The sequence below is a fragment of the Lytechinus pictus genome, chromosome 12 (assembly GCF_037042905.1).
Source record: "Lytechinus pictus isolate F3 Inbred chromosome 12, Lp3.0, whole genome shotgun sequence".
Lineage (NCBI taxonomy): Eukaryota > Metazoa > Echinodermata > Echinoidea > Temnopleuroida > Toxopneustidae > Lytechinus > Lytechinus pictus.
Genome location: NC_087256.1, coordinates 11,782,500 through 11,798,640, shown reverse-complemented (window position 1 = coordinate 11,798,640; position 16,141 = coordinate 11,782,500).

Genomic DNA, 16,141 nt, shown 5'->3' with positions numbered 1-16,141 from the left:
TATTTTGTGAAAACATAACCGTGTTATAAAAGAGAGTAGGATGGGGGGTCGGGTTTCCGGACACTTTATATTTTTCCACATTTTTGAAGCATTTTTTTGTATTTGGATTACACTAAAAATATGAATTCAATAGTTGTAATCATCTTCTGTTTTGTTCTCTATAATATTTCCTAACATTTTGTACTAAAAATTGATGAAGCTTCACTTGTAATTTTTTTCAAATGACTTTCTAGAAATTGATCGTCCGGACAAAGAACAACCGGGTATAAAATCAGTTTTATTTTTTCACCTGTATGTGTGATCATCTTCCATTCAAACAATTAACATATACATGAAACAAAAAAACATTGAATTGTTTAAGTTAGCCGAAAACTGTAGTTCTTTCATTCTCATGAAACCTCACTTATAACATTCTCCAATTCATTTTGTCAAGCTATATAGTCACATACTAATATTACGTTTTGTCAGGGGATAAGAGATTTACACACACTCTTCTGGAGCTCCATATCAATGTAGTTATTGAATATACATTCATCATGTTCATTAAATATGCATTCCATTACCGTTGTCATTATGTACTTTGCAAACCATATCATTTTTGTCGAGTTGATAAGCATGATAACAGCGTTCTTGAGTTTGATTAATGTGATTTTCACCCTTCTTTTAGAGGGACAGTGGTCCTTACCTGTAGGCTCGCTTCATACATGTCATAATGTCAGTAGACCGGTGAATGAAAAATATCAACATTATCGTACATAGGGTATAGTTGAATAATCAAATCAATACTGACGGAAGAGTTTTTTTTTTTCTTCACCTCAATAATAGCCCACTCCTGAAGAGTCTACCGAAAGCCCGTCTCCAACACCAGGTAAACAATTCTTACCCAAAACTTTATAGGTCTAGAATTTATCAAGCTCGACTCACTGTAGTTGTTTATAGTAATTTAGATTAAGAAACATACATAATTATCATTATGGGTATAAATCACTCATTTCCACCATGCATTTTAAGATAAATTTCACTCATCTACGTGAAAGCATTGTGCAGGGAGCCTTGTCTCTCATAGAAAAAAAAATGAAAGGTCAGTCCATCCCAGAAAAATGTTGATTTGAATCAAGAGAGAAAAATCAAACAAGCATAACAATGAAAGATTCATCAGAATTGGATGTAAAATAGGAAAGATATGACATTTTAAAGTTTCGCTTATATTTCACAAAGCAGTGATATGCACAACTCAGTGACATGCAAATGAGAGAGTTGATGATGTCCATCACTCACTATTTCTTTTGTTTTTTATTGTTTGAATTATACAATATTTGAATTTTTAAAGATTTGACAATAAGGACCATGACTGAACCATGAAATCTTAAAACCATGGTAATACCTCATCTGCAGGTAGAAATAAAACCTTGTTTCACAGGACAATGAGGAAAAATTCGAATATTTCATATTCAACAAAATAACATACAAAAGAATAATGAGTGATGTCACCAGTCCCCTCATTTGCATACTGACCAGGATGTGCATAACATTTTTGTGAAATTAAGCGAAACTGTAAAATGTCATAACTTTCTTATTTTACACTCGGTTTTGATGAAATTTCCAGTGGTATACTTGTGTAGGACTGTTATTTTGACATTTGGTTTCCTGTAATAGTTTAGCTATTTGTAGTTCAAGCTTTGGTATTTAGTTCAGCTTTGTTTAAATTCTCCATGCTTCTGTTGTCATCCATTTACATTTGACTTTCAACCTACTTCTCCTGTCATTCCTTTCCTATTCAGATGTGTTCATTCATTACATTCCCACATCTGATTCTTTTGTTCAACATTCCTATTATGTAATCATCCCAACATCTTATTCATCTCCATCCTCCATCTCTTATTGGTTATTTTTATGAATTAGTCTTTTCCACTTTCAGTTGGCTCCTCCATTCTCTTTATTTTCATTGGTTGATTTTGTGTAATTTAAATATATGTTAATTTTGTTATTGCCATTATGAGTTTAGCTGAGGCAAATTAGCCCAGCAAATAAAACAGTGCACTACCAGACTTCATCGAGTTAAGTTCCATTTTGTTCCTGTGTCATCGAGTTTAGTTCCCTCTTCTCCTCTCCGTTTGCTTCTGTTAGATGTATGATTGAGCTTATGTTATTCCCTTCTTCAGTTGAACATTTATTTTCCCCCATAAACTGTATAATTTTACAACCCCACACTTGTTTGATTTTTTTCTCTTTATTCAAATCAACTTTTTGTTGGGGTGGACTTGTCATTTAAGTACAATAGCATTGGAGTCAATGATCATTTAGGCATGATCATTGACTCCAAATTGAAATGGGACCTCCACCTAAACGAACTAATCAAGAAAATAGGGAAAATTGTAAGCTTTTTGGGCAGATTAAGGCACTCACTAAACGAGTCCTATCTCAATATAATCTATCAATCAATTATTCTCCCTCATTTTGATTACGCTGATACTGTATGGCAATCATGTCCAACATCTTTCTGGACCAACTTCAAAAGGCTTATTATATTCACTCGCGTTCGTAATCACTCGCGTCGGGTTGGTAATCACACGCGTTTTTTATTTTTGGCGATTTTTTTTTTTTCGGTGCGATTTTTTTTCTAACGGTGTCTTCAATGGGACAAACGTACTGGAAAAATAAAATGATATTGAAATTCGAGTTTCGTTTTATTTTAAGCTGGTAAGTGCCTTAAATAAAACGTTCTCGACCACTGTTTTAAGATAACAAGCAAATTTTTACTACTGTTTTAACATAATCACATTCCACATCTAAAATCTTAGAGCCATAGGCGGCGGAAGCGGGGGGGGGGCTCCCCCTAAAAAAAGAGAGAGGGGGGAGAAAGGAAGGGAAAGAGGGAGAAAAGAGAAAGAAAAAAAAAAGACAGACAGAAAGAAAGAAGCAAGGAAAAAAGGAGAAAGAAAGGAGAAAAGGAATAAAGAAGAAAAAGGAGGAAAGGCTACTCTCGATTTAGCTTTGCCTTTGGAGGATTTTCCTGAAGTCTGTGGTATTCTTTATAAAGCATAGTGAGGTGCTACAATTTCATAATATCACTATTTATTTCCTTCTCCCTTTCTTTGTGAATTATTCTACACTAACGTAAAAATCAGGGAGGAAAAAAGTTCTGAAGAAGAAAAGCAAGAAGGAAGGAGGAGGAGAAGTAGAAGAAGAAAAAAGAAGATGGAGGACATAAGGGGGTAAAAATGAAACTAAAAAGAGAAAATTGAGGGGAGGATGTAGAAGAAGAGAAAGAGAAGATAAAATAAAGGGGAAGACTGAGAAGAGAAAAGGAAGAAGTGAGAAGGGAGATGAACAATAAGGAGAAAGGGAAGAAATTGAGAAGTAGAAGAACAGGGAGAAGAATAAGATGACATAATAATGGGAATAAAAAGAAGACTGAGAAGAAAGAGAAGTAGGAGGGGGAGTAAAGTGCACTCTGGTTATAAAGAAGTCCGAGGGACCAACAAAATTGTTCCTTTATACAAATAATTGTGTGTGTGTGTGATATCAGTTTTTTTTTATTTTTTAGAGTGGTCACAAAATTCGAGCGGAGTTGACCTTCCTTAGAGCAACACGCTTGTGTGTTGCTGCCCTCTACGTTCGTTGATATTGACCAAAAGCTTCGGTCTTTGTGTCTATTAATTATTTATTCCCTAATTCGACTCTCAATCGTGAATAAATTATTTTCAGTCACGCCTCACTATCCTTAAGCACAACCAGTGCAACAACATCAACACCTGAAATATAAAACATTTATATACTTTCCAAAAAACATACCTGTTTCGAGGGGAGCACCAAGCTTCGACGGCAAGACAGCACGAACGGTACTTACTGACGAATGTACTGAGGCCTCCCTCTGAGTTCAGATCTCGAAGAACTCATCAATGTACTGTACATGCTGTAAGGCCTATTCATCCATCAGAATTCTCTTTGCTCTATCTTCTTGCATCCAGTCAATCGTCCACATATCCATCCCGAATAAGACGTCCGTACTGTGCTGTGTCGAACTCGGTCAGTGAATTCCGAATCGTTTAGGAATTCAGACACTCCTCACGCAAGCATTGTTATGCTAATCGGATACTTCTGCTAAGAAAAGAAAATGTATTTATTCCCTAATTCGACTCTCAATCGTGAATAAATTATTTTCAGTCACGCCTCACTATCCTTAAGCACAACCAGTGCAACAACATCAACACCTGAAATATAAAACATTTATATACTTTCCAAAAAACATACCTGTTTCGAGGGGAGCACCAAGCTTCGACGGCAAGACAAGCTAAACTTATAGCTCCCCCTCTCAGTCAATCAAAGAACGGGTAAACAAGAAAATGAGTTACACGACGCAATCATTTCAATTTAACCAACTTTAAATGTATAATGATAATAATACATGTCTCATTCAACAATCTCATCGAACGCCTACAATCCATCTTTAACAAAGTTATACGTATAATCATACTAGGCTGAGGCTAATTTACCCGGTATAAAATTAATTCTAAAGCCCCAAATTCATAAAAATTGAAAGACAATCCTTCATATTGTCTTTAATATATCCATCCTTAGCAGTCTCCGACCTCCACCTACCATGTTTCTTAAACAACCTGTCTGGAACACCAAAGTTCGCTGCTGCTGTGGCTCCGCCACTTCGGAGGCTATGCATGCCAAAACTCTTTGGATTCAACCCTACTTTCGCCAACGCCTCTCTCAATAATTCTAAACATCTAGTATAAGACAACTGTCCACGTCTTAACTTGTAACTATTACTGGATTTACAGTAATTTAGAGGCCTAAAAAGAAATACTTCATCAGAGGCATCGTTAAGCCCCGCTGCAATCAAATGTTTCCTCAAAGCTAATACGGGGCAGGTGGGGAATTTGTAGCACCTATAAGAACCCATGCTCCTTGCCTGTAAATATCGGTTTTACTTTTCATGATGAAAGTATTCACATGAGACAAATACAAGTCTAAATCACATTTACGAATATGTATCATTTCATCAAATCGTAGAATGCCTGCGTAGGAAATCAAAATCATAGCACATAATCGAATATCTAATAGACTCGTTGAAGATCCATACTTCTCAACAACTGCTTTCAAAATGTCTGGGGTTATAACTTCTTTCTTAACGATCGGTTTGTTTAGTAATTTCTTTAAACATTGTAAAACAATATGTATGAACTTGCGATCACAGGGATTAACATTCATCCTTGGCTTGCAGTCAAAATGCCACTTAATGGCGTAAAAAGCCGATTCTATCCTCGAATAAGGAGCTTCTCTTTGATACAAATGAATAAGATAGCGACTAATATCTTCTGGTTCTGCTGTGTCAGAATTTACTTTATTTTGCTTACACTAATCTCTCCAGGTATTCAACGCTCTGTTGTATTTACTCATAGTGTTATCAGCTCTCGAAGCTGTCAAGACCTTGTTCAAAGTTATATCATATCCTTCATGAAGAGAATTTCTGGATTTAAGAAAAATTAAACAAAACTTATAAGCTGGTATATATTTATCTCAACACAATATATTCAAATTGTGATAAATTCTCAAGTTCAGTCATTCTTATCAAATTCTCAAAATTTAATCACTTCTAATACGTTTTACAGCCATGACAGCAAAATTAAACATTAACTATGCAGCTATCCTCAAACCAGGTGGTTTTATATTTTCACTAAAATTTCAGTATGAAATTCATTAGATCACAATTCCATATCATAATTCGTTTTAATCGTCTTGAAGGCTTAGCAAAACAATAGCTTTGGGATTCATTTCCTTTGCGAAAATATTTATTTTTGCCTTAAAACACTTGCAAAAAACTTTCTGAAACATTTCATTCACAAGAATTCTGTAATTTTGAGACTTTGAATGTTTTCAATCATCACCAATTTCTTCATTCTGAGCTCCGCCGCCAGTAAATTATAACTAATTTGAGAATGAAATCTCATATCAATTCCTTATCAACCTTTACGATGGTTATCCTTTTACATAATCATAACATTCTCCAATTTCCATCACCACTTCTTTGCTCTGCAGCATAAGTGGATCCTAGCTATGCAGCTATCTGCCATGCGGCCGTGTAAAAATTACATGTTGCATTCCAACAGTATAATTTTGAATTAACCTCCATCAAATGGATTTATTACATACCAGCATTCATGTCAGCCATCTCTCACAAACCGTTTTTTTTTTTTTTTTTTTTTTTTTTTTTTTTTAATTATTATTTCTGCCTTGAACGAAAATTCCTTGAGGATTATCAATTTTGAAGTATTCAGAGAATAAGGAACGAAAATCACTTTGTTCAGAGAAAAGAATCGGCCAGAAGGGTGCAGACGGCCAGAAGGGAACAACCAAAGTCCCCCTAGCAGAACAAAACCTTCAGATGCTTAAGTACTTGCCCTATACATGCTATACATTCGATAGGTGGAACCAACCAATTATTCTCGCCCGACCAATCACATGAGAAGGGATCAACATGATCTATTAGGGGACACCAATATTTAGAATTGAACTTCTTAATTTTGAAATTAAAATCGTCCGCAAGTCTGTCCACAGTGTGAGGGCCCCAGATTTTGTCCAAAAATCCGACAAATTCATCTGACACACCCCAATCATCAAAATCTATCATGCGACTTAATGCATCTGCAAAACGGTTCTCCTCTCTGGGAGCCCAATGAACGTGAAGACTAATGTTGTTTCTTTTACACAACTCAAAGATGTGTAAACTCATCTCATGCAATTCTGCAATCATACTTCCTTTATTTACAATCGATCCTACTCCTTTATTATCACAGAGGACCTTGACAGTTTTATGTCTCATGTGAGATACAACTGTTTGCAGTGTCATACTTACTGACTTGAGTTCTCTCCAAGTGGAGTTTTTAACCATTTCAAACTCAAACCAATCTCATCCCATTTCATGCCTGCGCACTCAGAAACCCAGGCCCCGCAGCCTGATGGACTTGCATCAGAATAGATGAAAGTCTGTGGAACTGAATAAGCAGAAATAATGTTTACGTTAAGAATATGCAAATTCTTCTCCAGAAGAAGAACACGAATATTAATTCATCACTATTGATCACATTATGTCCTATCCCAATGTACCCTCCGGATGATTTCGTGATGCATAAATCTGGTTTTTAATTTGAGTAACTGTGCCAAACACTGGATACAATGTATCTTTCCAACTATAACTACGATCTTTCGTTCTGAAACCTCAGGCAATTCTGCTTGAAATGAATCTGAACATAACTCAAGATCCTTCATCCTTCTTTCAGTAATCTTTATATAAGCTACTCTGCTTTCCCGTGGTATTCCTAACCAATCCAAACACTGGACAGGAGTCCATTGAGATATTTCTCAACATTTGGTATCAAACCTGCTTCAAGTAAGTCATTTTTCACCGTCTTGACCATAGTATCATACGAATCAAAGGAAGCAGCACGACCCAATCATCTATATACAAAAAAAAATGAAAATACCATTTCTATACGCCAATGATTAACGATAGGCTTAAATCGTGTAATGAAAACAAAGGTAGCTGTTGCCAACCCAATGACAACACCTAAAAGGAGAAAAACCTTGTACCACTACCAAAATCCCAACTAAAGCCTACAATTTTTCATGCACTTGAAAAATGTAATAATGATGATAACCTTGCTTAAGTTCAAAGGAAAGCATAAAATCTCCCTGTTTTAAATAAGACATGACTACATTCCAGTCTTCAAGTATAATAGTGTTCTTCCACAAGTGTTAGTTGACATAACGTTAACCAAGAATCAGTCTCTTTTTATATCTGAACTCTGAATTGAATCTGAAAGGGGGTAACATCATGGGGTGTAGTGGTGGATTCAACAACCAAACCCTTTTTAATAATAATTCGTTAATGGCTTCAGAAACGAAATCGGGATCGATGTCAATGCTGACTTATCATCTTATTGTAAGGTAATTTGTAACCATGTTCATTGACATCTACAACAAATTGAGATGCATCAGTTGATTTCCAAATTGTAAGGAAGCATTCAATCTACCTTTAACCAAAGGTTCTGAATTTCATTGATCATACTCATAATTTCTCAAATAAAATTCTTCCTCCTACCCTGCACATCTTGTCGAATCAACACTAACGTTACTCGATGTTTCCCAACCGAAACAAATTCAACAATGCTCTGTTTCTATATTTCTTAATTTAGAAGGGCCCGCTGACGGACCAGGAGTAGTCAATATATTCCAGATTGTTTGATCTGTGTCATATCTATGTCTAGGTTCATTAGTAAGAGGTGGAATTCAACCAAAATAACACATTTTTTCTTAACATATAATTATGGACTAGGTAGAATCAAGAATAGATTCCTTTGCTACGCCCTTCTGATCATTCTACTCTTCAGTTCTCAAATACCACACTTCGTCAAATACAGAACAAAACTGACATTTACCTTGCTCAGTTTGACCATGATCAATGGATCATTTAACTCTGTTGAGCATTGTTATTTCTGAAGGATGAATCTTGCTGGGATCTTGCTTCCTGATACCTGGGCAACTTCTCCAGTGCCCATGTCTACCACAGGCAAAACGTTCGTCGGTGGTCTGAGGCAACTTGCATACCCGCGCCAACTATTTTGTACATATAAGTTGGCGACACTGCCAAGCGAATATCGATTTCTTGACCCAAAGGGTATACGAATATAAGTTGTCGGAAGTAGTAGAAGAACCTTGAAAATTTCCAACATTCTTGCCCAATATAACCTTTGTTTGTTGAACGAAATAACTTACGCTTTCTATTTACACAAGCCTGAGCTTGCCTCATTCTTTTCTCCCTCATCAGTATTCATCCAATGCGGACCAACCTAAAATATAAAAATGATCTCTATATATTTATTTGATTAATCTCCCATAATTAAGTCATAAAGTAATTCCGCTGAAAAACGAACAGCTTCCATTAACAACATAAGGCCATATCTATTATGTACAACCGTTCATAAATTTCAAAAGCAATAGCCTAGTTTGGAATTTTCATTCATCTTTATCTCACTAACCTGCTTCAGATTCATCTGCTTTTCTGATATGTTTCTTCCTTTTAATTATATCTGCAATACCTTACTTCAGCAAAGCAAGGGCTGCGCCCGCTGCTTACCTTACTCTAATAAGGCAAATTTCTTATCCAACTCCTCCTGGCCTCTAGAATTATATTCATATTGAACCTTATTACCTTTCGAAAGACATCTCCGACGCCCTTTTTTAGTTGTAGAAGCTCCGCTGACCCGGGCAATGTATCGAGAATCAACATAATCAAACAGCCAGCCCAATCTTTAAACGAGCCAATGCTTCCTTTGTAGCATTGCTTACAAGAAGGCGAAGAGACTCCAGATTATTGAGTAAAATTTTCTGAAACTGCCTTTAATTTGTGGCATAACCCGAGGTTAATTTCTTGATTCGCCATTATTTTGTATTTAACATCGAATCCAAACGTAGATCTATTACGATAAGGCCTATAGAGTTTAACACGTGGAAGAAGCGTTGAAAATAAGACGTCCGTACTGTGCTGTGTCGAACTCGGTCAGTGAATTCCGAATCGTTTAGGAATTCAGACACTCCTCACGCAAGCATTGTTATGCTAATCGGATACTTCTGCTAAGAAAAGAAAATGTATTATGTTGGTTGTTCCGCTGAACTCCGTTGGCTCCACTCACCAAATACAGAGAAATTTAAAAAAAATTAAAAATGTTTGAAAAAAACTCCTCGAAACAGACTGCTGCCAGCTGTCTGGGGCGGATCAAGCTTGTTATCTATTCTTGGTACTTAGAGTACAGTAGTCGAGTACATTTTATTTTAAGGCACTTAATTGCCGGCTTAAAACGAAACTCAAATTTCCCTGCATGTCTGTCACATTGAAGACACCGTTAAAAAAAAATCGCACCGAAATATAAAAAATCGCCAAAAATTCAAAACGCGAGTGATTACGAACCAGAACGCGACGCGAGTGATTATAAACTGCCCTTCAAAAACTCCAAAATAGGGCTGGGCGCATAATTCTCGGAATAAGTCCGTACACTCACACATCTATATTCCAAATTCACGAACTTTTAAATCGGGAAACCCTGAAAACTAGGCGTAAATAACACATGTATGTAATGTTGTATAAGATTTTTCACGATGTAGCTCCGAAATATTTACAAAATAATCTCGTTCACAAAGAAAGTATTTATGCCCTAAGAAATGTTGGAAATCTTGTATTGCCAAAACCAAAGACTAATTATTGTAAGCGGACATTTTCTTATCGTGGATCGAAAATATATAATGAACTCCCACTTAATCTTCGCAGACCCAACATACTCACTTTATTTAAAACTGACCTTGATAAATGGACAGAAACCTTTGATCTTTAAACTTTTGGTTGACCGGGGGGGGGGGGGGTTAAGGTTTAAGGTATCCTTAGGAATAGGGAAGGTTTAGGACTGTTATTGTGTAATTGTGTCTAATTATTAATTATTATTTTGTTTACCACTCGCTTTTGTGTAGTATTTATTTTTGTTTTTTAATTAATTATATTTTAAATACGTGTTATCATCAATGTGTCATTATATAATATATGTCATATTATTTCTCATGTTACCTTGACTGGACCTCTAGGAAGAATGGCTCTGAATAGAGTGATCCATTCGTATATTTTTATGTGCATGTTTATATATTTATATTTAATCTAATATCTTGTGAAATGTATTTTATTGTGATTTTTATACGGTAAATAAAACCAAACCAAACCAAAATACGCTCCCTAAATACTAAGTAGTGAGTATAATATGGATAGAAATTCAAGATGTTCATTTTATAGGAAAACAGACAAGTTTGCAATGGATTCCGTGATGTAGGTGGTGAACAATTTGCATAAGTGTAAATCAATTTGTAACTCACTGGTTAATAGCATCCTAAATCATTAAGTTAATATACCGGGTATTAAAATAAGAAATACTATTGAAGAATATCCCATGTGCCCAATAAGATGGGTTTTAGCTTAAGTGTGAATGTAACATAGATCATTATAGTTTTTTCTTCTTTCGAAACGGATTTGGTGTGGTTGGGAAGAGTTATGCACAAAGGCCACGATAAACTTCGTATGGAGCAATACCAAAACCTTTTTGTGATAGATTTGACATAATATTCAAGAAAACAGTATACACTTTTCCGTTCTCCCCCCCCCCTCTTTACTTGGTCGTGAAATTTACTGGTCCATGGCCCCCGAGGCCCCCCCCCCCCTGTACACCAGTGATATGAATAATTTGTAAAACCTGATGATTAATAGATGCATTTCTATTTTCATCGTATTCTGGTAATTATTCCTCGTTATTTTTATAATGCCTAGGTATACCAAAAGAGACAACTGGGCAGACGACATTGACAAGTGTAGGTATTAAAGGGAATAATTATCTTGTGAAAAGTCGTCTACAAGAGAGTATACAGGGGTGTAATCAATTTTTTTATTTTCACCTGTATGAATTATATGCTCATCTTCCATTCAACCGATTAACTATACATGAAACAAAAACATTTCATTATTTAGCCAAACTTTGTTTTTCTTCCGTTCCCATTCCCATTGTAATTATGTTTTCAAGTCAATTCACTTTTATTTTTGGATAAGAAATTTCCATTCTGTCTTCTGGAGCTCCACATCAATGCATTTATTTACACATCAATTGAATGTGCATTACATTACCGTTTGTAGGTGTGATTTACAAACTATACCATTTTGTCGAGTTAAAACTTAAGATCTAAACATGGTAATAGCGTTCTTGAGTTTGATTCATGTGCTATTTCACTCTTCTTATATGTGAATGAAAAAAAAATCACTTATCTTAAGAAAGTTCAATAAAATCCATATAGGGGCCTATGACAGAAGAATGATGATCTATATTTTCACCTCAATAACAGCCTACTCCTGAAGAGTCTACCGAAAGCCCGTCTCCAACACCAGGTAAATAATTCTTACCCAAAATTTAAATTTTAGGTAATAAGATCCAGGTTTGGCTCGAAGTCACAATGATTATTTGTTTAAAATGTACAGCAATTTATAAACGATTAGATATTTAATATGGATATTTCATTTCTTACTGATTTTATGTTTATTTCCCTTCTGCTTGAAAACACTGTATATATGGAATAATGTCTTACAGAAAAATTGCTCACACTCATAATATTCACACCTCATCTAAAAAGACACTTGTGCCTTTTGGGAAATCTCATTTCTTGGTGGGTGGTGGATGATTTATTTATTTTTTAATAAGTAAATTAATTTAGCACTTTACTCGTAATCTGAATCGTCAAGTCAGTTTATATAAACTTTTCAATACTCTTGAGGAATAAATTACCAAAGGCTTTTTATTCCTAAATTATGATTTGTGATCCAAATGCCTAATAATTGAAGTTTATCATGTTTATTATCTAAGCATAAAAGAGATGTAAATATGTTTTGGGAAATTTGGAATTGATAAAGACCACAATTAACGTCTATATTTGTGATTTTTCCAGACTTTACCACCATACACCAGTCATTACCTCCAGGAGCAAACGTAGTACAGCAGAGGACATCCCTCTTCAAACGGATTGAAGGACGGCGCCTTCGAAATCACGTGATCAAAGTCATACGTGAAATGTCATTGGTCGAATGCGGAGCCGAATGCAACAAGCGTTGGAAATGCCTGTCATTCAATTTCGGCAACGGCGTGTGCAAGCTCAACAACGGGACAGTAGCCGGGAGTGACGCAGGAAACTTTATTGAAGACAAGAATTTCAATTACTATGAGAAACAATGAAATGATATTTTACTGCATGGTTCATTAATGTCATGGTGATCATGTCAAAAAGGGGATTTGAATTGAATTGAATAACTTTATTGTCCATAAAGGAAGTTCCCTTTTTCACTGATTTACACACATGTAGATACAATGTATATACACATAACAAAACAAAAGATGATGGAAACATGTCAATATGAGGAAATATGGAGCAGAAATCACAAAATAATATTTAGACATCTGTTTGACAGTGCTGGTTCATCCGGATATGTTTACATTACGTTACGTTTACTTGTTAGAATTATAATCTCATTCCATCTGTTCTGCAATCGTATGTACTGATGTAGAAATGAATATGTGCTTTCCATTATGATTGATAAATAATTGATTTGAATTTTAAAAAGGTGAATGTAATTGACGTGGAAGATGGTCGATTAAGAATCATGATTTTCTACTTGCTTTCATAGTTTCAAATTAGAAAAATAACATTGGCAATCGTCTCTCTTTGATCAGCTCATCATGGTTCTTTTTCATTGGAATGTAAAATCATTAAAATTACTAACTGTTTATGTTCACCCGTAATGATAAATAATAACTTTGGCAAGATCATGTCTTGCGTAAATACTCTTTATTATGAATGAACACCTAACACAAACAACAACAATGTAATGTAGCTCCACTGTGAATTTCTTTTACAGGTACATAGATAAAAATGTACATGTAGGCCTATTTCAGTCACATGACGAGTCAGTATTCTACAGTGAAATAGATTATAATCGAATAAAAAAGGTTATACAATTTTGGTGTATCAGTGGATAAATAATTATATAACGATATAATGTTATTAGCAAATACTATGTTTATATTTGTAAATTCCAAAACACCATACCAAATGTTTACCTATCAAGAGTTTCGTGAAGAGACAAAAAGAAATTGAAAATAAATATAGCAGCCTATAGAGAAAAGAACCAAACTTACCATGCTTACTGTGCATATAAAATGGCAATTTGATATGAGTTTTATTTCAGATACAGTCAATTTGTCCCCTTGCCCCATTATATATTATTTTGTTTTAGTACATCATATTCTGATTTATAATACGGTGTATATGTTTATGTGATTTTAATTATGACCTTATTCCACCCCAAAAATGTTGTTAATGTCTGTAAGGAATGCCCGGTAATGAAACTAACGAATATATATGTATATATTGGCACCACTGCTGCTCCTTGGTTCTCGACAGCTTATGGCATTGGGTTTGTGATGTGATGAGTTTTGGGAAAACTGTAGTCCCATTCAATTACCTGTATTATCTACTGTCTTGTGTGTTTTTTATGTTTTTTTTTATTGTCACTGTTTTATTCACTTTTTATTCCTTTTTTTTTTACTTCTTTTTTATGTTTGTGTTTATGCTAACTTATTATCTTTGAACAATCCCAAATCTTTTTCATTTAGGCATAATAATTGTAAATATTGTGATTATATTGGAAAACTAATAAAACATATAGTTTAGAAGAAAAAAATTCCTAACATGTTTATGTCGAATCTGTGCTTAATCACGTATTTTTTTTTTAAAGGTATCCAATATCCCGTCTGGAAGCAAGCCCTATTTTCTTGGTCCGGTAAACAAAATGGTCCGGTAAACAAAATGAAATTTTATGCAAATTTCAAAGAAAATATATTTTGTTACTGTTCAATGTCTGGGGCAAAGTGATCATGCAACAATGCTTTTGAACTCTTGATCTGAAAAGGGGACATTTCACCTATCAAGCACCGCTTAAAAGTTAAATCAATGAACACATCGGATTATATATTGCTAAACAAATAATGCGAGCGCGAAGCGCGGTCTGAGTTTTTGTTTAAATCTAATGGTTGCACATTGAGTGGACATTTCAAGTACTGTTTTAATTAATTAATAGGATGATTATATTAATGAACCAAAAAAGGCGAGATATTTTTCAATAATTGATCTGAATACGGCCGGGGCATTCTGCACCGTTAAATTCATGAAGCGGATTAGTACCCAAATGTTGCGAACGCGAACTAATTTGTGTACATGTATATACCTGCAAACGGTATCACATATTTTGTAAACAGCATTTGAATTCATGGACAGAATGTTATCAGTGTAGAAATAATGCGAGCGCAAGCTACTGTAAACGGTGCATTTTAAGGGCCTCATACACAAGCACAGGCTACTTTTTAAGCAGTAATCCGGGCTGAAAATATTTATATCTTAATAAATAGAGTAAAAATTACAAAGCAAAATGCTAGAATTTCTTCAAAATAGGATGACAAATAGCGAAGTTATTGAATTTCAAAGTTAAGCAATATATTGTGAAAACAGTTATGCACATCGTAATGAATATTAATAAGGTGGGCTGATTATTTTTTACATCCCCACTATCCTTTTTTTCTTATGTTAGATACATGAAATCATGATTGTTTCATCTTTTCATACTTGTGTGAATGATAATGTCTCCATTGTAATAAAATAAGTTTCAGCAATGAATGTCTAATGCACTAAATCAGTTGTCATTTCAATTTTGTTGGTTCTTGAAGGAAAATATTTTGAATAAACCTAATTTCATATAATAAAATACAAAAGAACAAGTAGGGATATGACATCACCAGTTAGTTCATTGAATATTCATGAAGACATGCCTTGAACTGTTTTACTGGAATAATGCAAATCTTTAAAATACCATAACTTTGCTGTTTCTTGTCCGATTTTGATAAAAAGTTTCAGTGTTTGTTTGTTCTTTATCTGTTTAAATAATTTTATCTTCAGCCTGCAGCACCCCTTCAAGAGGTCCTGACTCATTTGTAATGTATGTATCTGATACTTTATAACTTCTTGACTGTGTTACTATGCCAAATAAATTGAACTGAATGACCTGAAAGGTTTTCTATTTGTCAGTCATCTTCCCTCTCATTTCTTCCTTCATTTTTATATTTTCCTTATCACTCCCATTCTTTTTTTTTTTGGTCGTCTTATTTTTTATCGGCCGGTCCCCCAGACTGGTTAATCAGATATCGACACTTCTTTAATTTTCGTTCCCATGCCCTTGTTTTTGTTTCTGCATGGATCGGAGTGTCAGAATATCTGTGTTAATAATATGTCTCTTTTGCATAAATATGTTTTCAATCAATTCAATAAGCCTATTGAAATATTAAACAGTAGAATGAATAAATCATGGTATATCCATGAATAAATGTTCGCACAGGTCATATAACATTCATTTGTAAATAACCCTTATACATGTATACTTCTCAGTTTATATGTTTTTGCTTTTTGTTTTGCTTTGTTTATTTATTTTTTCTTTCTGAACATGTAG